Below are 24,229 nucleotides of genomic sequence, written 5' to 3'. Positions count from 1 at the left end.
GAAACTCACTTCTGTAGTCACTCAGAAAGTTAAGCAAATCACATTGAGTCTTCCACCACTTAATCTAACTCTTGCACACACACTCTGCCTCCACCCTGCCTCTCTGAAACACCTCCCATTTCCTACATCCAAAACAACTGCGGTACCTTCCTCCTATAAGCCACTCAACTCTCTATCCCTTTAGGAAGGACAACCTGACAAAAAGAGTACAGGAATAATGGCCCATGGAATGAAAAAAGGGCTGCCAATGACACTGTGCATATTTTTACTATTCTGTCAAATCTGCTATTTTCATTATATTCTCAAACTTTACTCAAAAACGTTGATCCTATAGTCCTTCGTAGCTTTTACTTTCTGTCTCTCACACTAGCCTAGTTAGTGAAAACTTTAACTTACCCTAAATGCAAAGGATCAGAGTTCACCTTCTGATGGCCTACTGACGTCTTCAAACACTAGTATCTTCAAACACTAATAAACACTTCAAACCTTCTCTGAGGAGGCAATATACGCAGCAATAGGCTAAGTACCGCTTCCATCCTAGTCTTCCTACTGAATACTTTTATGTTGAAAATTAGCTACAACATATGCAAAAGTCTAACTGGTGAACAAAGACAACATGCAGTTGCCCAGGAAGCATAGTCTTCTTTCAATAAGAAGACAGAAATGAGCAAGTTGAGTATATATTTTCTTTTTTCTTTTTTTTTTTTTTTTGCGGTACGCGGGCCTCTCACTGTTGTGGCCTCTCCCGTTGCGGAGCACAGGCTCCGGACGCGCAGGCTCAGCGGCCATGGCTCACGGGCCCAGCCGCTCCGCGGCATGTGGGATCTTCCCGGACCGGGGCACGAACCCATGTCCCCGGCATCGGCAGGTGGACTCTCAACCACTGCGCCACCAGGGAAGCCCATGAGTATATATTTTAGATAACTTCAACTAGGAGGAAACACAGAATGCATGTCTAGTGCAACGCACATGGGATACTGAGTGAGACCACTACTTGCTAGCCTAGCACAGTGCTTGGCAGATAACAGACATTTAATAAATATTTTATTTAATAAATTAACTCTATAATTCTAGTAAAATTAGTTAGCCTCTAAGAGTCTCAGTTTCTTCATCTGTAAAATGGAAAGAATAATATCACAAAATAGAAGGCAGTCTAGTCAAGTGATTAAAGATAGATTCTGAAGCCCAAGACTAGTTGGATCCCACCACTTACTGAGTGATTTTGAGCAAACTGCTTACCCTCTACACCTTGGTTTTCTCAAATATAAAATGAGGATGATAGTTGGCCCTAATTTACAGAATCTTTGAGAGGACTAAAGCAGTTAACATATGTAAAGCACTTACAACAGTCCTGGTACATGGTAAAATTTCCATAAAGTACTGGCTATTATTATTGAGCTGGCAAAAAAGTTTGTTCAGTTTTTTCTGTAAGATGGCTCTAGTAGCACTTAGTTGTCTTTAACTTCATTCGAAACAAGTTTGTTAGATTGTATGTGGCTGCTGTCATATGAGCGTGCATTTAAACAAAAACATCAAAATTGGTGAATTTTTGTGTAGCCACTTTAGTATTGAAGATGGAAGAAAAAAAGCAACATTTTCAGCATATTATGTTTTAGTATTTCAAGAAAGGTAAAAACACAACTGGAATGCAAAAAAAAAGATTTGTGCAGTGTATGCAGAAGGTGCTGTGGCTGTTCGAACGTGTCAAAAGTGGCTTGCGAAGTTTCGTGCCGGAGATTTCTTGCTGGATAACGCTCCATGGTCGGGTAGACCAGTTGAAGTTGATAGCGATCAAATCAAGACATTAACTGAGAACAATCAGCACATGGGAGATAGGTGACATACTCAAAGTATCCAAATCAAGTGTTGAAAATCATTTGCCCCAGCCTGGTTATGTTAATCGCTTTGATGTTTGGGTTCTACGTAAGTTAAGCGAAAAAAACCTTCCTGACCATATTTCCTCATGCGATTCTCTACTTAAACGTAATGAAAACGTTCCGTTTTTAAAACAAATTGTGATGGCAATGAAAAGTGGATACTGTACAATACTGTGGAACGGAAGAGATCATGGGGCAAGCGAAATGAACCGTCACCAACCACACCAAAGGCTGGTCTTCATCCAAAGAAGGTGATGTTGTGTATATGGTGGGATTGGAAGGGACTCCTCTATTATGAGCTCCTTCTGGAAAACCAAACGGTTAATTCCAACAAGTACTGCTCCCAGGTAGACCACTTGAAAGCAGCACTCATCGAAAAGCGTCCAGAATCAGTGAACAGAAAACACATAATCTTCCATCAGGATAACATAAGACCGCATGTTTCTTTGATGACCAGGCAAAGACTGTTACAGCTTGGCTGGGAAGTTCTGATTCACCCGCCATATTCACCAGACAGTGCACCTTCGGATTTCCATTTATTTAGGTCTTTACAAAATTCTCTTAATGTAAAACATTTCCATTGCCTGGAAGACTGTAAAAGGCACCTGGAACAGTTCTTTGCTCAAAAAGATCAAAGGTTTTGGGAAGATGGAATTATGAAGTTGCCTGAAAAACGGCAGAAGGTAGTGGAACAAAACAATGAATAGGTTGTTCCATAAAGTTCTTGGTGAAAATGAAACATGTGTCTTTTATTTGTCCTTAAAAGCCGAAGGACCTTTTGGCCCACCCAATACTATTGTCATCAACCACTGTATTACACGCAGCACTGCCGGCACAGTGTCAGGAACACGTGGAAAGCGTCTAGCACACAGTACATGCGCCGAATAAACAGTAGCCATCAGCCATCAGAATACGTGGTCACTAAACGGCCACGATTATTATTCAGCAAGACAGTCAAACATCAGTCTGGCATGAAGATCATGAGGCATGCACCAAGATGACGGTCCCTTTTATTTGTGCTTTATCTGGACTAGATAGTGGAAAGTAAATGTTTCTTCTAAACTGGCAGGGGAGTAACTTGAATAGTGGTTAAAGAAGAGTGATTCGAGGGAAGAGAGCCCCAGTGAAAGACAGACTAACTCCTAATCTTCTGTCTTCTACCTATAGCTTCTATTTTACAGAGGCAGAACAGTAAAGGTGATGGGAAAGGAGACAGGAGGAAAACAGAGTGCTGTGTGGTAGCAGGTGATGTTTTATCCCAAGGGCTCTGTACAACCTAAGTTCCTGATTTCAAAGCCCTCATCTTCCTTCTTATAGTCATCACAAGTTCCTGTTTCCTGTCTGCAGGATAAGTTCTCATCTCTGGGTTACGTAGATGATTTACATCCCTGTGTCCAATAAATTATCAAAGTCTTCCCAATTCAGGTAAACAAGTCCATCCGATTCTCTGAGTTTCTTTGCTAAATTAAATGCACACAGACAAGGGGTTCCAGAACATCATCATTAGAGTTTTAAGTTATCAGAAAAGTTTTTGTGTGATAGGCCCGGTAAGAACAGAAAGGGGCTGCCTTTCATATATGAATATAATATTGATCTCTGACAGTAGACCATGAGTTGAGTTGCTTCTCCTACAGTAGGGTGGATTTTAGCAGATATCTAGGATCTAGCTCGATTCTCTAGAGACTGATGGCTAGCCAGAACTAGAGGTCCAATCTGTGGTTGTAGTGATGAGATTTTTCCTCGGGAAGTAAAATAGCAAATACGGGGATGAAGCTTGTGATGATGGTCTTATCAATCATTACACTTAAAACTGATCATGTCTGGACTCATATCTAAATACCTACATAGGTAATGTGATACACTGGAAAGCACACTTGGGTTTAGGGTATGATGATTTGGCCGAAAACCTAGGACACTAAACAAGTTTTTAACCTTCCTGAAATCTTTTTTCATATTCTGCAAAATGAAGATACTCCTACCTACTAAAGGGAATATTGCTGAGAAGACTAAATGAGAAAATGTAATAAATAATGCCACAAAGTGGAGTGAAGCACAAAGTAGAAACCCAATACAGGTTAGATTAAGGTTGGAAAGAAACATGACCTCAAATGCTATTTCCTAGGCATTTCTCAGTCTACATTACCTGAAAATACAGAATCTGTCACTTACAGCATGGATAATGTTTTAATACCCAGTGCCCTGAACTTTAGGAACTTCAGGAATGTTAAGGTTGGAGAGTATTGTGTAAGTAAGGCAGATGCATCTGCCGGGGAGAGTGGTATTACAGGCCATGTCTCAGAAATGCAAATAACCAGAAAAAAAGGACAGTTGGGAACTGGGACCAACAAGCATGAAAGCATTTCTAATGAGGCGCTAAAGCGGGCTAAGAGGCAATATGGAAGGAAGTGGTCATGTATACTTGGAGATAGGAAAGGACAGTAAGTGGCTGAAGGCTTAAAAAAAAGGGTTAAAACAAAAGTTGAAAACTGCCATTTCTCAGTAAGTGTAAAGGCACCAGTGCACTAAGGTATTTCGCACATTTCAGCACTGTCAATCCTTTTACAATTTTCCTCGTCAAAAGGTGTGGGAGGTTGTCCATGGAAATGCATTTCCAATTTCGTAATGGGAGTCAATCAGAAAATGTAATCCACGTTGGAGAAAGTCGTTTCAAAGCCAACTTTGCTTAAACACATCTATTCAGTAAAGCAAGGGATACTGGCGCTGGGGAGACACACAGGCTTAAGGGAAAACAAAATCCCAATAAGTAGCCAAATGTGCTTCGATCATTTCAAGATTCCTTCAACAGAAACATTATGGGAAGATAAAAATTAGGAAAACACTGAACTGAACTAATTCAAAGTGTTAAAGAAATATTTTGCATTTATGTTTTATAACCAAGTGCTTTTCCCACATTTGTCCCAAGGCAGCAGACGAAGCGCTATATTCACCACTGCTAATACTAGGAATTGGAACACGCGCTTTGGCAAGGCAGAAATAAGATAATTGTTCAACATAGGCTGGCTTTTCAGAAATACTGGAAGCATTGCCTGTAATTGTAGACATCTGTCACTGCTAGCCACTCAGTACTAACCCTGACATCAATATACAACCACAGCACTAAACTGCCTGCAGGCATAGCAATGCAGACCAGACACGCTAGGCAGGCAATCATCTGCTTCATCCAAACTATCTGTCAAGGGTTCCCAACCACAAATAGCTCTTACATTTTGTATCCTTAGGATAATATGTTGATTTATTTTAGATTCTCTAATATTTACAGCCTAGGCCATCTACTAAAATAAAGAAACAAAACTTATGGCTAATGTTGGCAGTTACTGTTCACAGTCATCATAAAAGGTCATAGCTCAACCCTCAAATGTTAAAAATTGATGGCAGCTTTAACCATGTGCTATCATACAGATGTTTCCTTTTGTAGAGGCAATTATTTTCAATAGCAATTCAAAATGGTAACTACAATCTTTCATCAGCAAGTATGTTGCCACATTGATCTAATAGAAATGCTCATATTTTAAAAGCTTTCTAGAGAAGTAAAGGTAAGTTTCAGTGATGAGTACTGAAGAATCCAGATTGTCAGTTTGGGTTTAGCTGTACATATAATACTGTATCTGGAAACATTTTTTTTTTTTACGTACACAGATGATGTAATGTCTAAAAACTAGGAAATGATATTGAAGGATAAAATACTTGGTTAATGAATGAGTCAACTGACATATAATCTTGCTGGGTGTAAAGCTTATTGAAATATACATGTACATCTACGTTCATATTTTTAAAAGCCCAAAGACACACTGTAGCTTTAAATGTCACTCTCTTTTTTTTCTTTGTAAGCAGCCAGGGAAGCAAGCTGACAATTATTAGACATTTAGACTAATTAGGAATAAACACTCACAATTATCACAATGTGTTACTGAAAACCCAGGTATTTCTTGGTTTGATCACAACAGCCTATGCTGAAGAAAAACTATTAATTACTGACAGACAGTGAGCTTACAAGTGAGCTGCATCTTAAAAACCTCTTTTAAAATACAATTGCTAAATGCCTTACAGTGCTGTAATGTGAGACAGGTTCAAATCTTATTACTTCACTGAAATTAAAACCTAAGTTTTAATACTGTTCAAGTCGAACAATGATTCCACACTTTATTGCTTTTGAAATCCCTTGATGATCATAGGGAAAAATGCCCCCGAGAAAAAAGACTGTTTTCGATAAACAGAAAATACAGTTTGCACTCTTAGCCTCTTTGTCATCACAAAAAAAGGATTTAATGCCAATTCTTTAAAAAAAGACTTTCTTCCCCCACAAAATGTGCACCTTGTGTGCCATTTGTAAAATCAGTTCACTTTTTTTTATTTATTACTGCAGCGCGGCAAGGCAATAAAGAAGCTACCGATAGCTAATAAATTACGTGCCTTTTAAAACAATTCTCTTGCTACAAAAACATGTAACTACAAAGGTTTACATTTACATGGTACATCACATGAAATGTCTGTATTTGTGTTCTATTAACCATTTTGGCAAATTGTGGACTTTTACCAAATAGGTGATAGAAAAAAACATAGTGATTCACAAATGTCGACGTGATATAAAATAAAAGCCTTTCTAGTAAACTACTCTTTTGCTGTTTGCACTTCTAAAAATCCTCCAAAATTTATTTTAAAATATGTTTTGATAAACTATTCTATGCATCAAAAAGGTATTCAAAGATGTTCTAGTCAAGGTTAATTTAAACTTTACTCAGTGAATACAGAGACCTAAGAAAGTACCCCTTTCCTGCCTAATTTATGTTCCTAGTATCACTCAGTCTTAAAAATCATAGCTCCTAGCAGTTACTTGAGGACAAGTTATAAAAGGCAAGATCACCGGATGTAAGGCAAAAATGCCCTCAATCTGTTCCTTAATATATTTTCTTAAAAAAAGATACAGAAACTTGGTTATTTTTTTAAGAAATACATCAAACAAACATGTCTTGCTAAGTAATAATCTTTCTTTTAAGAGAATATTATCTTCACGTATCCAAAAGAACTGCCGAAAAACCTTACTTTATGAAAGTAAGCTGTCTGTTTTTCTGGTTGTTTTATGTACATATGAATTTTGAACCGTCTGTACTCTAATTCCAGGGTTAAACTGTTAAATTAATCAGGGTATTTGCTTAATGCTCTCACCCTCTAATCTCATGATGAGCATGTATTTATGAGGTAGTGTATTGTCTTTTATTATTAATTTCCTCCATTTCCTGTAATAGCTATTATAGCTGTGGCTTTTTTTGGTTTGTTTTATACCTACAAAATCTCAACTTTGTTCAATTATGTATGATGAACACTGCTTCAATTTTCAAAGCACAAACAACTTTGATCCATTTCATATTTACTTCAAGATGACGGTCCACCATACAAATGAATAAAAATTCTATATTCTCTAGCATTCCATTTCTCCATTCAGATCTAATTTTTCTCCCTTTCTTTTGAAATCAGCTTGATTATGATGATTAACAATTAGGAATTCGTGGAAGATATGTTTTTTTTGAAAAGTTCAATGAAATAATTTTATTTCATTTTCACAGACTTTTTAGAGGGGAGTCATTACCGCCATAAATAACTAATGTTCTATAAACCACATATCTTTACATGTAGAGAACCCAGGTATATTTCCTTATCTTCTGTTTCTTTTTAATAGTATTACTCATGTTTATTGAAATCATGACCTTTCCCCACACTGTAGCTGATTTACAATGATAAAATTCTTAATTAGCAACCAAGAAAAATAGCTGACAAAATATGAACTTTCTCTATGGCCCTCTTCTCTCCCTCCTATATCTCATTGACAAAATTTTATTTTAAATCTTTAGTTACTTGAATTATCCCTTTCGGCTGGGAAAGAGCTCATTCAATGTACTGTCTCCCTTAGATCACTAAGATTGTGCATTCAAAGCACGTAGGGCAGGTATCATGAACTCCATTTTTTTTCAGATGGGGTTTAGAAGACGGCTCAAGAAGGCTACACAGTGAAATGGCTTGTTCTCCAACTTCCTACTCAACAGTTTTCACTAATTGACAACACTGCTTCCTAGCTACTAGGAAAAAATATGTATTCATGGATATTTATCATAGAAAATCCAAATTAAACTTTCTACTGGGTGCTATTTTATTCAATGCATGGAAAACAACCTTGCCTTATATCTGGCGCCTATTTGACAGAGTGGGTGGTTCTTGGTGCCAACTGAGAGGGGTAGAGGAATTCAACTGTTTTACTAATTACCATCCTATCAGGGATGGAACATTTACTCTGTCACCAATTTGTTAAACAGTCTGAAGTGTACTGATACTTAGATTTCTTGGTCTTGTTTTGCAATCTTGAATAGGAAAGTGGAAAACATAAAGCTGGACGCTCTGGTCCGGGAATCCTTCCTGAACTTTCCCAAGATTACATTAGGTGTTCTCCTGTACGTTTCCACTGTTGTTCTGCATATCAAATATGGGCCTTATTATATCAAACAATGACGCCTGTCAGCTCTGTGTTCTCCACCTGTCTATGATGGCAGGACTATCTCTCTTTATAATAATAGTCAATATTATGGCCCATTGTTTAGCACATAGTAGGCGATTACATGTATTTGTAATGTCTACATGTTTTTTCCAACACCACCAAGCAGTTCTCAGGGGACACTACTTGGATGTCTCATATCCAATTAAGGGCTCTGTCACACAAGGCTGCTCCTAATTTTCAAACACCAATTGAAAGTCCAAAAAAAAAGAAAGTAAGAAAGTCCAGGTTGCCACCTGTGCTGCTCACCAACTAGCTACAGATCGAAGGTTCCAGGGACTTCTTCTTTGGGTTTGATTAATTTGCTAGAGTGGCTCATAGAACTCAAAGAAACACTTTATTTACTAGATTACTGGTATATTATGAAAGGATGTAACTCAGGAACATCCAGATGGAAGAGATGCTTAGAGCAAGGTATGTGGGAAGGGGTGCAGATCCTTTTCTAATTTACAATTCTTAAAAATGGAACATTAGCTGGTTCCAATCCACTGTCTCCTAATAAAACACTGTTCTAATTAACAACACTTACTTCAAAAAAAAAATGACTAGAATCCGAATAAAATTTCTGTTTTTGTCACCATGAAATTTGACCATCTCACCCTACCTAACCCATATTCAATCAATAGCGACAGATATACGATACGTATCTTATACCTAGGATATTGCCTCTGTCCTCAAGAATCTCAAACTTTGTTAAGAAAACAAGGACATAGAGCAGAACACTTAAGGAGCAAGACTGGGAATCGGTTAGCCATTTAGTGAATTTAGAGTTAGATTTAAAGGTCAAATCTTGTGCACGCCCCTTCCTACCACTGTGTTCTCAGTCAAGTTACTTTATGGCAGAACTGGGGTTAACACCTTTATCATAAGATTATTTTGAGGCCTACAAGATACAATGTATGTAAAAGCTTATTATTATAGTGCACGACATATAATAAACAATAAACGAGTGCTAGCATTGCCATTATCATTATTATTTAACTAAGTTTTAATGAATATGATCCAGGTATTAAGAACTATAAGAGTGCATACTGGAATAGAACACTGAAGGATGGAGATTGCTGTGGCGTAAGCGGGGGGAATGGGAAGAAGAAAAAAATAGAACAGTGTAATCCAAGATAAAGATGGTGAGAGTCAGCTTGATAGAGGGGACCTGTGAAAACTAAAATTGGCTAGTAGGTGGAGCTAGATTCTGGAGGACCTTAGAAGCTGAGGACTGTTGGCTAGATGAAGGCAACAGAGAGGTCTCTGAAGTGGGAAGGGCCCTATGATATAAGTGGTGTTTAAGATTTGTCTGACTACAGTGTGTGTGATGGACCACAGCCAGAGAGGTCAAGCTTTTATTTTTCTTGAATCCTTTGTTGTCTCTGACATGTGTTCCCTCTTCTTGATATTTTTACCTTCATGGACACAGTATTCTTGGGCTTCTCACTTTTCAATTCTTTATTTTCCATTAGAAATGTTTATTTTCCACATCTTTGACCTGAGAGTGCCCTTCATCCTTATATACTCAGTTCCTTGGGGGAGGTTCATCTGCTCACAAGGTTTCAAGTAAATATGTACCCCCCAAAACTCTAAATCCATAGTTCCAAAAGTAAGTACTGAATGTGGAAAAGAAATTCCTCTCTACCTCATCTGTATTATTAAAGAAAAGTAGTTAGGGTTGGGAATTGAAAAGAAAGGCCAAGGTGGAAAAATTGTGACAATTTTGGCTCTATTTCCTTGAACAAGAGGAAAGTCTGAGGTAGGCCAGGAAGGAGATTACTGCCCCTGTTAATTATATAAGAATACAGCATATCAGCTAAAGGCTCATTTGGTTCTTTACTGTCTCTGATTATGACCCCAGTGACTTAGCCTCCAGCGATAACCATTAACCTCAGAAGGTCAGAGACGGAGCCCAGAAATTTCTATCTTTCCTTAAGTAGTTGAGAATCTTTCAATCATGGACTTATCGACCTATTTGTATTTTCATTTTGTGGCACTCCCTGGAAAAATAAGTCCCATAAAATTTCATTATCCACCAAAGAAAGCAGAACTTCTTCTTATTTACCTTGAACTTAATGTAAGGCTAAGGGTACTCTTGAATTTAAATATTTACAAAATTTTCAAGTTCTACCAATATTGATTTAAAAAGCCAAGAATCTGATCTTTTCTCTTAAGTGTTTAACTTTCTAGGCTGAAGAGGCCTAATACTTTCATACTGTTGATTTCTACAGTGTATATGTGAGCTGTGCTCTAAAAAAAGCGAAATATAAATAGAGGTTATGTCTATTGACTGTGCTTTTAAATCATTTGAATTATTGCATCTCTGGGGTCTGTTTTGTACAGACCACATTTTTGGGTAGTGATAAAGGTCAAAAAACATGTAACAACATCGCCATTCAATTCTGATTACCATCTTAAAAGGCTACTAGAGGGCTTAATGTTGACAGGCAGAAAGCTCAAGGAAAAAACAAATTAGCTGTTGTAAGTTTTTAGAAACAGGCTACACGTGTTCCTTTTCTTTCTTTTTAAGTGAAAGCATTTTTTAAAAACCTTAAAAAAAGCAGAAGAAGAGGACCAAGTGCCAACAGTACTTCTCAATGACTAGAGAAGAAAATAAAATGTCTAGACTATCAAAGGCTAGAAAGAGTTTCTGAACTTCACAAACCACATGAAGCGTACTCACCTGCAGCTAAATAAATTGTACCATCCCTGATTCCTTATGCTGAGGCCCTCTATCACATACTGTATCATCTCTTTGACATGACAACATTTTTGAAGAACAGTGTAGAAGAGCTAGAGAAACTAGAGCTCAAATCCCCAGTCTCAAGTGTGACCCTAAACAACTTTCTCGACTTCTTTAAGAATCAATTTCTTCATTCACAAAATGAAGGTAATAATACTTACCTTGTAAGGCTGTAGAGAGGATTAGCAATAATTTGGACAAAATGCCTAGCACAGTATCTGGTGCACAATAGGTACTCTATAAATACTATTTCTAGTGAGGACATCAGTTGCATATTAGAAAACAGTTAAGCTTATAAAGAATTAGGAATTTTCATTAAACTGTACAATGTTTTTCTTTTTTCTTTTTTTTTTTAATGAGAAGGGGTAAGTAAACAATCATTTACATTCAATCACTACGTATCTTGTTGTTAATGTATCATATGACGGTCAACTATCTGTTTAGGCAATTCAAATACTGATGTCTGAGAGTAAGTAATTGGGAAGGGAGAAAAACATTTTAATTATACAACACATAACACACTGTACCTAAATTAAAAAGCAACTATGTCTTGAGAATTAAATAGGAATATCCTAAAAGCACAAGTTTTTAAAAGAGTGGTATGGATTCCTAGCTTACTGTGAAAAATTCCCAGTCACTTTTGAAGCTTTTTAAAAACTCCAAAATGGCTGACAGTAAGTAAAGAGAATATAAAAGCAGATGGTTCGGATAGTCTGAATACAAAAAAGCAGGTGCTTAGCAAAACAGAAGCATTTGCCAGTCTGCCAGCACTGCTGGCTCCTGCTTCCACATCCTGCTTGCGTCCTCCCCACATCTGCTCACTGGTGCCCATGTGATACATTCAATTGGCTCAGAGGATGAAGAGCAACAACCTGCAAATCCAGAGACTACTGAGATCTGTTGTTTAAAAATGCAATTTCCTTTTCTTTGCAGGTTCCTCTCACTATTTTAAACTCAGAGAGGTGGAAAAATTATCTTTCTTCAAGATAAAGACACATTCCTTAGATTTAAGAAAATTCTTTTAACAACAGCACAATAAAAGGATATTAAAACTTGGCTTATGGAACACATTAATACAGATGTATGCAATCTAACCCAAATCTTAAACCATGTTGGCAGACTATACTCTCTACTGCCCAAGTACAGTAAAAGAAGAAACTTAAATTAGCTTCTAAATAAGTTAATTAATAATAAATTAGCTTCTAGGAACAGAAAGAAAGCAATCACAGTGTCTCTTTATCACATGCAGAACCAAACTACACATTATTTTTCACAAAATATCACTTTTGTTTTGCCTTGAACAAACTAAGCTAGGAACTTCAAAGGAGAATATAACTTAGAAGAAGGCTAAAAATACAGTAAGTTAAAAAAAAGAAAATGAACAGTCATATGGTGAGAGGAACCAGACAGGAAATAGAGTTCAGATTCCCTTAACGGTGTGATGTGGGGTTTTGAACAAAACAAAACAAAACAAAACAAAAACCAAAACTATGTAATTACTTGGCACTTCAATGGACACCTGTGAAAAATATCACAACTTAGACATCAATAAAAGGAGTAAAATATCCAGGGTATCTCCAAAAGGGGTCAGGGATGCTGGAAACGGATGTTGGTAGGTATCAAACTAGGAAAGAGCCCTTGTAGAGTGGTGAGGGAAGTTGAGGGTGATTTTATGGAATTGGTAAAGGCAGCATGTCAAGTCAGATGGCTTGCACATGCTAGTTACAGAACCCGTGGTCAGGTTTACTTTGCTAACAGCCTCCTAGTTGGTCACTCTAGTTTTTATCCCACCACTGGTGGGTACTAAAGTTCCAGGGACAGGGATGATGACAATGATGATGAAGATAATATGAGCAACTATCACTTAGTGAATGCTTAATATTTGCTAGGGACTATGCCAAGTACTTTATATGCTTTATCTCATTTAATCAATATGATAACTAAATGAAGCTGGTAGGCATTAATATCATAATTTTGCCACTAAAGAAACTGAGGCTCAAAGAAGTGATGTGTCTATGGAGTCAGACAGTTTGTATGTGACAGAGGTGGGATCTGAACCCAAGTAAGAATAATGCCAAAGACCACACTCTTAACCAATTATTTTTTATATATGATCATGAAATGCTCTAAAAATATATAGTTACATCAATACCAAATAGTATTAAACTGTAGAACTCTTTACAAAGCACACATGAGAGCCTCAAACATGGCTTCATATTCATTTATGTTATCATAAAATCACATTCTTTAGGTGTTTTTTCCATATAATATTGAATTTATGACTACTTATTGGGTAGAGTAGTTTATTACCTGATATTAACTTTTTTTTACTTTTCTTTAGCTGCTCAGAAAAGATGAATGAATCGTAATTTCACCTGCTCTTCCCTGTTTTTCTTAAACATTAACACAAAATAACAGCAAATATTTACTGAAATGTATATGTCAGTCATTGTGTTAAAATAGGGTTCTCAACCTCAGCACTACTGATGTTTTTGTTGTGTGGGGCTGTCCTGTGCGTTGTAAAATGTTGAGCCGCATCTCTGGCCTCTATTCACTAGATGCCAGTAGCACCCCTCCCCCAAACTGTGAAAACCAAAAATGTCTTTAACATTGTCAAATGTCCTCTGGAAGATAAAATCACCCCTGGAAAGAACCACTGTGCTAATAAGCACTTTACGTTTACTAATTTAACGCTTCCATCTACCATGAGGTAGGTACTTCTACAACTATTCTAGTTTTATAATGAGGAAATTGAGATGGAGAGATTAGGTGTATTTGAAGCAAAAGAACAAATAAGTGGTAGAGTTAGGGTTTAAATTTAAGCAATGTGACTCTAGAACCTGTGCTCTTACCCAGTACACTATGCTACTTCTCTAGCAAAATAAATTAGCTTTCTCAGGTCTAAAGAATTGTAAGAATTTTTTTTCCTGGTTTAACTTACTACTATCATCTGGGAAAACGTTTAAATGGGGAACATAAAACAAGGCTCTCACAGCTCCAATTTCCTCAGCCAGCTCTTCTTAAAGTGGCATGATTTAGAAGAAGTTCTTAACTTTGGGGGATGGGGCATGAACTCCTTTATGAATCTATTAAAGATACCGACCATCTCCCAGGAAAATGTACATGTACAAAATTTTACATAATTTTTCTTTTTAGTGTTAGAGGATTTTACATGTAGAACCTGAGTTTAATCCCTGTCCCAAAACTCACTAGCTGTACAATCTGGATGAAGTTATTTAACCATGCTGCTCCCCAGATTTCCCCTGTAAAACGAGGAAAAGCTCACTCACCCTACATGATTGCTGTGAGGCTTAAATTGATTACATGCGTGAAGCACCTAGCAGCGTACTGGCACCTAGAAGCTACACAATAAATGGCATTCCTCCTCTTGATAATTCTATTTTCTGGTTCTGCTCTATCAAAGAAGCCTCATCTACTTTTCAATATGCTCTAGACTTTTGGGGGCATAGTGCTCATCATCTATGTCTTCCTTCGATTATTTTATGCGTGTCATACAAATCTGGTCTTCAGACTTATTTGTTATTACTACTTTTTCACCTCACCCTAATGCCCAAGGTAAAAGGGAAGAAAGAGAAGGAAATCTCCTTGGATGCATTTCCTTTCCAATGTTAGAGGTAGAATCTCATGAGATTGTTGCAAGGAATAAGGGAAATCTTTGTGAAATGTTTGGCATTGCACATTATAGGTGACTGATAAATGTTTATTCTTCCTCGTGGGGCTATTAGACACAATATGGGGGCTTCTCTGAAATGTCCTTTGAGTACTTAGAAATTCACCTTAGTAATTAAAGTAATGCTTTTCCCTACTTTTTTTGTGTTAGTTTTTTAAGGAAAGGTAAGGCATTATGCAGCCTAGAAACACTATTTCTAGGGAATGAAGTATAGAGCCCACCATGTGGCTTTCAGAAGAATAAATATGACGTGTACTCGGGGCCCATCCCATTTACAACTGCATTACTGTCATGGGCAACTTCTGGTGTGAGACTTCCTAAAGTTGTATAATTGGTTCTTTCATGTTATTTTATCCAATCTTTCTCCATCACTCTGATAAAAAGGCCGTTTCTTTAGTTTTGGTAGTATCACAACATATAGAAATCCCCAAAAGGGCTGCTGAAAAAGTTTGGAGGGCCAGGGAACAGAGGAATCCTGGACAGAAATAAGGGCAAGTCAACTCCTGAGGCTTTTAGGATATGAGTTTGTCCCTAGGAATTTATACCAAAGAAAAGTTTCAGCTCCTCTTCTGCTTTTCATTAGAGAGAGACAAAGGACTCTGGCTTAGGACAAAGTAAAAAGAAATACAGATTTTATTTTAAAGCACAGATGGCCTAAGAGAGGATTATAGGCTTGGAGACAGAGGATGGTAAGATGCTAGCTTACCCAGCCCAGAATGCTGGCTGAATCCAGAATATAATGCCAGGAAAAATGACCCCCAAAGGAAACCTGTTTGAGGCTTCTGATGAGAAAGAGAGCCTCAGGTTTCTTAAGAGCCATTGCTAAGGTTACTAAGAAATCTGGCTTGACTTTTCTTCACATGCTATAGAAGCCCTGGTATTTAATGTCTAGTCTTCACAGTACATGCTAAAGCACCTCTTGATAAAACAATAGCCCTTCTGATTCAATATCATGCAAGCATCACACAAATCATTTAATAGTGTATTTAATCACAGAAAAAGTCAAGTGAAACATGAAATGTTCTCCCAACAGGCCACTTCTCCATCTAAGCCTGGAGCCAAAATCCGTCACAGGTGAGAATACTCAAGAGAAGTAATAATATACAAATCATGTGTCCTTCCCATTCTCAGTTTCTATGAACCAACACAGAGCACTCCATGGTCTGTGACATCCAAAAAAGATGATGACAAAGGAAACTACAAATTATCCTGTCTCACAGTAAGTGATGACGTCATTTCAAAGTGAAGCAAAACACAGAAAGGGATTTCACAGAGAGTCAAGCACTCAGAAAAGGTCCTCCAAATCTGATCTATGCTGTGTTGTGGCAGGCAGATACTCTAAAGGACAAAACGCCGTTAACAAAACATATAATGAACTCTTATTGCCGTTGGGGGAGAAGCTGAGGGCACCATCTGCAGGTACCAGTAAGTGCAAGAGGCTGCGATGGCTAAAAGGCAACACATAGTTTGTATCTTTTTCCCTCTAGGATTAAGAAACAGCCCGCAGAATAACTTTTTTGAAATACATGAATGAACAATCACTCCTCTTACCTAATTAAAAGCCTTCAAAGGCACACTTCCCTACAGGTTAAAACCTTTCCTTAACTTGCTGTGGAGAACTCTTCCTAATCTGGCCCTTCCCAACTATGGTAATAACCTTTCCCCTAACTTCTACTATTTAGTGTGGAATTTTACCCCACCAAGCCCCGTGACATGGGCTGATCGTGTCGTGCTTTCATACCTCCATGGCTTTGTACACACTGTTGCCTCGGTCGGGAATAGTCACCCTTCCCTTTTCAACCTGGCAAAATCATCTCCATCTTTAAGAGCCAGTTCAAATGTAATTTCTCATGGGATGCTTCTCTTGACTTCTTTCATATGGCCCTTCATAAACTTCCTTTGTCATACTGTATTGTCAATTATTTGTTTGTCCATCTCTTTCTTCCACTCGTCTGTGAGCTCTAAGCATAGGGACTGGAACATAGCAGATATTCAATAAATGTTTACTGAAGGAATGAATAAACTAGTCCAGCAAGGGACATTACCTTGGAAAGGTAATTTGCTTCTCTGGGCCTTAAACTGCCGTTTGTAAAATTAGGAAATGGCAAAAAAAAGTTTTAAAGACATGAAACCATTTCCTCAAATAAGAGCTTACCTGGAAGACTAACATGAGAGACAGATTAAAGCAGAGTGCTGTTTCATGGAAGGGGAATGTGACTTGCCAAGCTCCTCTTCCCATTGCTGGAAACTTTGCACAAAGCAAGCTGGAAAACTTGTGGACTACACATTTTATGTTTTCTTCCAGTTTTAATATTCTATGATTCTATGATGTTATTCAGTTTTTCAAAGCAGCACATACGAAGATTATTAAGCAGAAAAATTCCATTGTTCTACTGTCCTTTAGGAACAAAAAACTCAGTTTGGAACCGTATTTTCCCATAGTGAATTATTTTGTAGGTATAGCAAATCTGAACTCACTAACTGTGCTACAAAACTCAGTAATTATGGAGCCATTTACCCTACTAGCTTACTAGATAAAATCAGGTTGTTTGTGACAATCATTCATTTTAAACACAAAATGTTGCAACTGATCAAATAAATTTTAAAAATAAAAAATAAACTGTTTAATAGTCTTTTAAGAAACCAGGCCTTGGGCTTCCCTGGTGGTGCAGTGGTTGAGAGTCCGCGTGCTGATGCAGGGGACACGGGTTTGTGCCCCGGTCCGGGAGGAGCTCACATGGCACGGAGTGGCTGGGCCCATGAGCCATGGCCGCTGAGCCTGCGCATCCGGAGCCTGTGCTCTGTGACGGGAAATGCCACAACAGTGAGAGGCCCGCGTACCGCAAAAAAAAAAAAAAAAAAAAAGAAAAAGAAAAAGAAACCAGGCCTTTATTACTTACGCCTGGAAAGAAAAGGTAAACACCTATAAAAATTTCAGTCATGTGCCTTTGTAGTTAAGAGCTCTAGGTCTGAAACACTGCTGTATGATTCATTAGCTATCAGTGATGGTCATTTATTGAGCCTTAATTTCCTCATCTCTAAAACTGGTATAATACTTGCTTCACATAGTTGTTAGAAGGACCAAAGTAAATAAAGTATCTAGCATACTGACTAGCACATGGCAGGCCTCTAAAAACAGTCTACATTTCATTCCCTAATGAATACTAATAAACTAAAAAAGACACGCTTTTCTAGAGTTCTAAGAAAAAAAGTCACTTATTTGGTCACAGGTAACACTCAGTACCATCCATCTTACAACTGGCAATTTATTAATATGAAAAGACTATGACTGAATATACCCAAAATTTGCATTATAACTGAAAAAGCAAATTCAAAATAATTCCATATTCATGATGGGCATAAAACATTATCCTTTCTATAAAGGGCAGGTAAAACATTTGGTTCAGGCTCCACCAACAGCAATCATGGTCTGGTTTCCAAGGCCTCACCACACAACAGGAGAATACATTTACTAGACATTCAGTTAGTGACATAGTGCTGTATAGCTGGTCTCTAACAATATTTTTCCCTCAATTACAGTCTGAACAATTGAAACTACTTTTTAACAGAAAATTATATGAAAAAAGAGATCAGTCTTGCTTTCAAGAATCACCTATTACCTTAAAAGAGAGTCTCTACAAACATTCTAATAGAGATACAGAGCACAGAAACCAAAAATAGCAGCTCTATTATCATTAAAAACCAGAAGCAAACTAATGGCCATATCACGGAGGAATTTAACACCTCTATTTCCAATATCAATATATAAGAAAGATTCTGCACTAATGATGACCTTGTATATTTGAAACAATTTACAACCTTTTGATATTTCACCAATAAATTTGAATTTTTTAGTCTTGATTTTATTCCAAAGCAATATATATTATACATTTTTACACTATACTAAATAGAAAAGAAATTAAAGAGTTAGCAAAAAATGGAAGTATATAAAATGCATGATGAATATGCCAACTATTTATGACGCAGGTATTATTCAGCATTAGGTCTTCATTCATAATTTTTAAAATGAATTCTTGAATTAAGCACACAACCTTTAACAAATTGAGTGACTGGATTCAGGGTTGGCAGTAGCAAAAGTTAAAATAGATATTCCTGCAAATTAGTCCTGCAAAATAATTATTTTGATTTTAGTCTTCTCTAAATTAATTTAACTAATTCTCCAGTTTAGGCTTTTTGCTAGATCAAAGTATATATCTTTGCACTTTTTGGCTTCATCCTTGATAGACCACCTTTAAACACAACCTTCCTTAGTTGAACTCCTATATCTGAATATTTCTTTTCACTGGGAAGGGATCTTGTCTTGGGCTTCATTTAGGAAACCATCAATAAAAGGGCCTCTCTGATACATTCATTTTCAGTAAGTGGGTGTTCCAGTAGAGGAAACAGGAGGGAAAGCCAAGAAACACTTTTGGGGAGCTCTGCCAATATTTCTTAAATGAATAATAGGGGAAAGAATCAGGTGGAGATGAGCAAGGACAGCCTGTCATGGGAAGAGAATGGCATGAGAGCTGTCCTAATACAATCAAGTAGCCAACAATAATTTCTGCTTTTCATTCATTCATTCAATTTTATGAAACGAGACCGGGATAGAAGGCAGGGGGAAGACACAGGTTGTGAGGAATATTCTGGACTTGGAATTGGTTTTCATATCTTCATGACACATGAATGCAACTTCCACAGTAAGGTAAGGACATGATGAAGAGGTTCTTGGGTACAGAGCAAATGCCTGCCTCAAAATATTCAGGAATTTTTTTTTTAATTGGGTATAATTTACATACTATAAAATAAACCCTTTTCAAAAACATACAGTTTTATGAGTTTTGACAAATGCAATAGTTGTGTAACTACCACAATTAAGATATATATATATATATATATATATATATATATATATATATCAGTATATCTATATTAATCATTTCCATCACTCCAAAAAATTCCTCTGGGCCTCACTGTAGTCAACCAAACTCTAGTACCTCTAATTAGGGGTCCTTGAGTCCAACAGGACTTGTATCAAACAGAGAAACAGAAGACTGACCATCAAAAGTTATTTGGATTAGGGTTTCTTAAACTAGGACATAATACGACATCTGCTGTTTATAGCCCAAACTCTGCTCACAGGAGAAATGACTAATCTAATGTTGGGCACATGTATTCAGCTACTGTTCCAGTTCCACCACTTAGCACAGTATATATATAGCTTATTGTTTTATTCATTTAATAAATGTTCAAATGAATTTGATAAATGTGAGCTTGATGAATATTCCAGCATGTGTCAGGCACTGTGCTAGGTGCTGGCATGAACAAAATCAAACACATCCCCATCCTCACTGAGGTTATAGTTCTAGTGAAAGAGTCAGATAGTAATCAGATAATCACACATATAAACATTATTACAAACTGTGAGAGCTGCTATAATGGAAGTGTCAAATGTTCTGACAGTATTCAAAAAGGTAACCACCTGGTCTGGGAGATGAGGGAGGACTTCTATGATGAAGAGATATTTAAGCTGAGAGCTGAGGGGTGAGTAGGCATTAACTGGGTGAAAATGAGGTTGGGAGAAACAGAAAAGAGTGTTTCAGACAAGAGAAGTGACATGTGCAAAGGCCTGGAGTTATATGACTATGGTATTTCTGAGGGTCTTAAAGAAGGCCATTGGGCTGGCTAGGAAAGTAGGGATTACATGAAGTTAAAAAGGTAGGTTGGGGGCTTCCCTGGTGGCACAGTGGTTGAGAGTCTGCCTGCCGATGCAGGGGACACGGGTTCGAGCCCCGGTCCGGGAAGATCCCACATGCCGCGGAGCGGCTGGGGCCGTGAGCCATGGCTGCTGAGCTTGCGCGTCCGAAGCCTGTGCTCCGCAACGGGAGAGGCCACAGCAGTGAGAGGCCCACGTACCGCAAAAAAAAAAAAAAAAAAAAAAAAAAAAAAAGGTAGGTTGGGACTAGATTAATAAGGGCATGTAGCATTGTGAAGTTGGTTTTTATCCCCCAAACAATGTAAAGCTATTTAAATAGATGGAAAGATAGAATCAGATTAATTTTTTGGAAAAGACTACTCTGGGTACAATGTATAAAATAGGCTGAAAGCATGGGGTGGGAGAACAAGAAGAGAGTGAGGATTCAAGTTAGGAGGGTAATGTAAGAGCCCAAGAAAACAGATAGATAGTAACTTGGACTAGGGCTGTAGAGGAGACAGAAATGGACAGACTGGTGAGAGATTTACGACGTAAAACAGTATCAGAATTTGGTGAGAATGAGTGAGAAAGAAATGAAATAAAAATAATTCCTAAGTTTCTGACTTATGACAGAATGGTGCCATTCACCAAAAGGAGTAACAGTGGAAGAAATCAGGTTTATGTCAATAAATATTATTGGATGTCTACTATGGACCAGGCACTGAGGCTCCCAATTCGAGATAAGTATATAGATGAGTCTCATACAATGGGATAAAAACCACGACACGGGTAAGCAGAGAGAGAAAGGATGCCCAAGTCAACAGTGGGGGAGGGTGGGGAAGAGATGACTGGAGACTTTCTGGAGTTAGTAACAACACAAAACTCTTTTAATAAAAATTTTAACTTTCATGCTTTAGAGCCCCAATATTGCAGTGTTTTATATATCTGAGTTTCAAGACTTCTTTATATGTTTTAGATATAAATCATTAGTCAGAAATGTAATTTGCAAATATTTTTTCCCAATCTGTTACTGGCCTTTTATTTCATTTTGAGTTGACTTTTCTTTAAGGTGTGAGATACGGAGAGAAATTGACATTTGACCCAGAACCATTTGCTGAAAAAGACAAAAATTCTTTCTCCAGTAATTTTCCTTTGCATCTTTGTAAAAATCAGTGATATATATGATGTATATTTGTGTGGGTCTATTTCTGATTTTCCATTATGTTCCACTGATCTATAGGTCTACATTTTTGCCAGTACCACACTCTCCTGATTATTGTAGCTTTATGGTAAGTCTTGAAATTGGGTGTGTGCATCCTCCAATTGTTCTTCTCCCAAACTGTTTTGACTATTCCTTTTCCTGCACATTTCCAGATAAATTTTAGAATCACCTTGTTGATATCTAGAACAAATCCTGCTAGGATTCTGACTGGAAATGTAATAAATCTATAGAATAACCTGGGAGAGAATTAACATCTTAACAATACTGAATCTTCTGATCATGAATCCTGTGCATATCTCTTTATTTAGGTCTTTGATTTTTTTATTGGTACTTTATAGTTTTAGCATACAGATCCCGCATATATTTTGCTAGTTTTACACAAAGTATTTCATTTTGGGGGGCATTATTTTATATAGCACTTAAAAAAATCTAATTTCAATTGTTCATTGCTAGTATATAGAAATGCAATTGAGTTTTGTATACTAACCTTGCATCCTGCAACCTTGTTAAACTCATTTTTTAGTTCCAGGATTTTTTTTTCATAGCTTTCTGGGCATTTTCTCTATAACCATGTCATCTGGGAATAGGGACAGTTATATTTCTTCCTTTCCAATATGTGCATTTAAAATTTCTCTGTTTCACTGAATGGGACAGGACTTCTGGTATGATGTTGATTAGCAGTGGTGAGAAGGATATCCTTGCTTGTTACTGATCTTAGAGGGAAAGCTTTCAGTCTTTCAGTATTAAGTATGATGTTGGTTTTCATTGGCTGCCTTGATCAGAATAAGGAAGGTCCCTTCTATTCCTGGATGACTGCATTTTCACTAAGAATGGGTGTTAAAAACTTTTTCTGCATCTGCTGAGATGATCATATGGTCTTTCTTCTTTAGCTTAAGAACGTGAATTACTTTGACTGATTTTTAAATGTTGAACCAACCATGAACTCCTGGGATGATTCCATTTAGTTGTGTTGTTATTAACCTTTTAATACACTGTTGTATTGATTTACAAATGTTTTATTGAGAATTTCTGAGTCTATGATCATGAAGGATATTGATCGTTGGTTTTCTTTTTTTGTAGTATCTTTGTCTGGTTTTGGAATTGGGCCTTATAAGTTGGGAAGTATTCCTTTCTCTTCTATTTTCTGGAAGAGACTGTGTAAAATTAGGATTATTGTTTTCCTTACATGTTGGGTAGAATTCTCCAGTAAAATAATCTGGGTCTGGAGTTTTCTTTATTGAAAGGTTTTAAACTATATATTTAGTTTCTTTAATAGATATAAAACTATTCTGGTTATCTATTTCTTCTTGAATAAATTTTGGTAGCTTATGTCTTTCACAGAAATGGCTCATTTAAAATAAGTTGTCAAACTGTTTTACTTTATTACGCTTTAAATGTCTTTGGAATCTGTATTGATATCCATACTTTCTTTCGTTCCTTTTCTTTTTCTTTTTTCTTTTGGCCATGCTGCATGGCTTGTGGGATCTTAGTTCCCTGACCAGGGATTGAACCCGGGCCACAGCAGTGAAAGCACCAAGTCCTAATCACTGGACCACCAGGGAGTTCCTTCGTGCTTTCATTCTTGATGCTAATTTGTCTTATTTTCCCCCTTGGACAGTTTAGAATGATATTAGTTTTGCCTTTTCAACTAGACTTTGGTGTCAATGATTTTCTCCATTGTTTTTGTTTTCAATTTAATTGATTCGTGCTCTTATCTTTATTATTTTCTCCCTTCTCCTTGCCTTAATTTAATTTACTTATTTTCTAAATCAGAGGTATGCAACCTATGGTCTAAGGACCGAACCTGGCCTGTGACCTTTTTTTTTAATAGCCTTCGAACTAAGAATGGTTTTCACATTTTAAAAAAGTTGTAAAAACAAAACAAGAACGAAAAAAAACAACAACATGTGTCAGAGACCATATATGGCCTTCAAAGCCTAAAATATTTACTATCTGGATTTTGACAGAAAAAGTGCTAACCCCTCTTCTAGATTACTGATTTGAATCCTTTCTGCTTTTTCTAATATGATCATTTAATGCTATAAATTTCACTCTAAGTACTTCTTTAGCAGTATCCCACAAATTACAGTATTTTAGATTATATTTTCATTTTCATTCCATCCAAAATATTTTTTATATTGAGAGTTCCTCTTTGATCCATGGACTACTTAGAAATAGTTGTTTTATTTCTAAATATTTGGTAATTTTCCAGATAGCCTTCTGTTATTAACTTCAAGTTTAATTTTTTTTCTGGTCTGAAAACATACTTTACAGGATTCCTATTCCTTTCAATGTGTTAACATTTGCATTGTGGCCCAAAATACAATCTATCTTGGTGAATATATCATGTGCATGTGAGAGAATGTATATTCTTCTGTTGTTAGATGAAGTGTTCTATAAATGTCAATTAGGTCAACTTGGCTGACAGTATTATTCATGAAAAAAATTAAAAGA

General features: G+C 36.9%; 1 protein-coding gene across 3 annotated transcripts in view; it reads right to left on the bottom strand.

Annotated features, from left to right (window-relative positions):
• The window catches only part of RANBP17 (RAN binding protein 17), a 318,451-nt gene that overhangs the window by 106,065 nt on the left and 188,157 nt on the right, over positions 1–24,229 (bottom strand). The window lies entirely within an intron of this gene.

Source organism: Mesoplodon mirus, assembly GCF_964341445.2.
Source record: "Mesoplodon mirus genome assembly, chromosome: 5".
NCBI lineage: Eukaryota > Metazoa > Chordata > Mammalia > Artiodactyla > Ziphiidae > Mesoplodon > Mesoplodon mirus.
The sequence above is the reverse complement of the archived record's forward strand: the minus strand, read 5'-3'. Positions and strand labels throughout refer to the sequence as shown.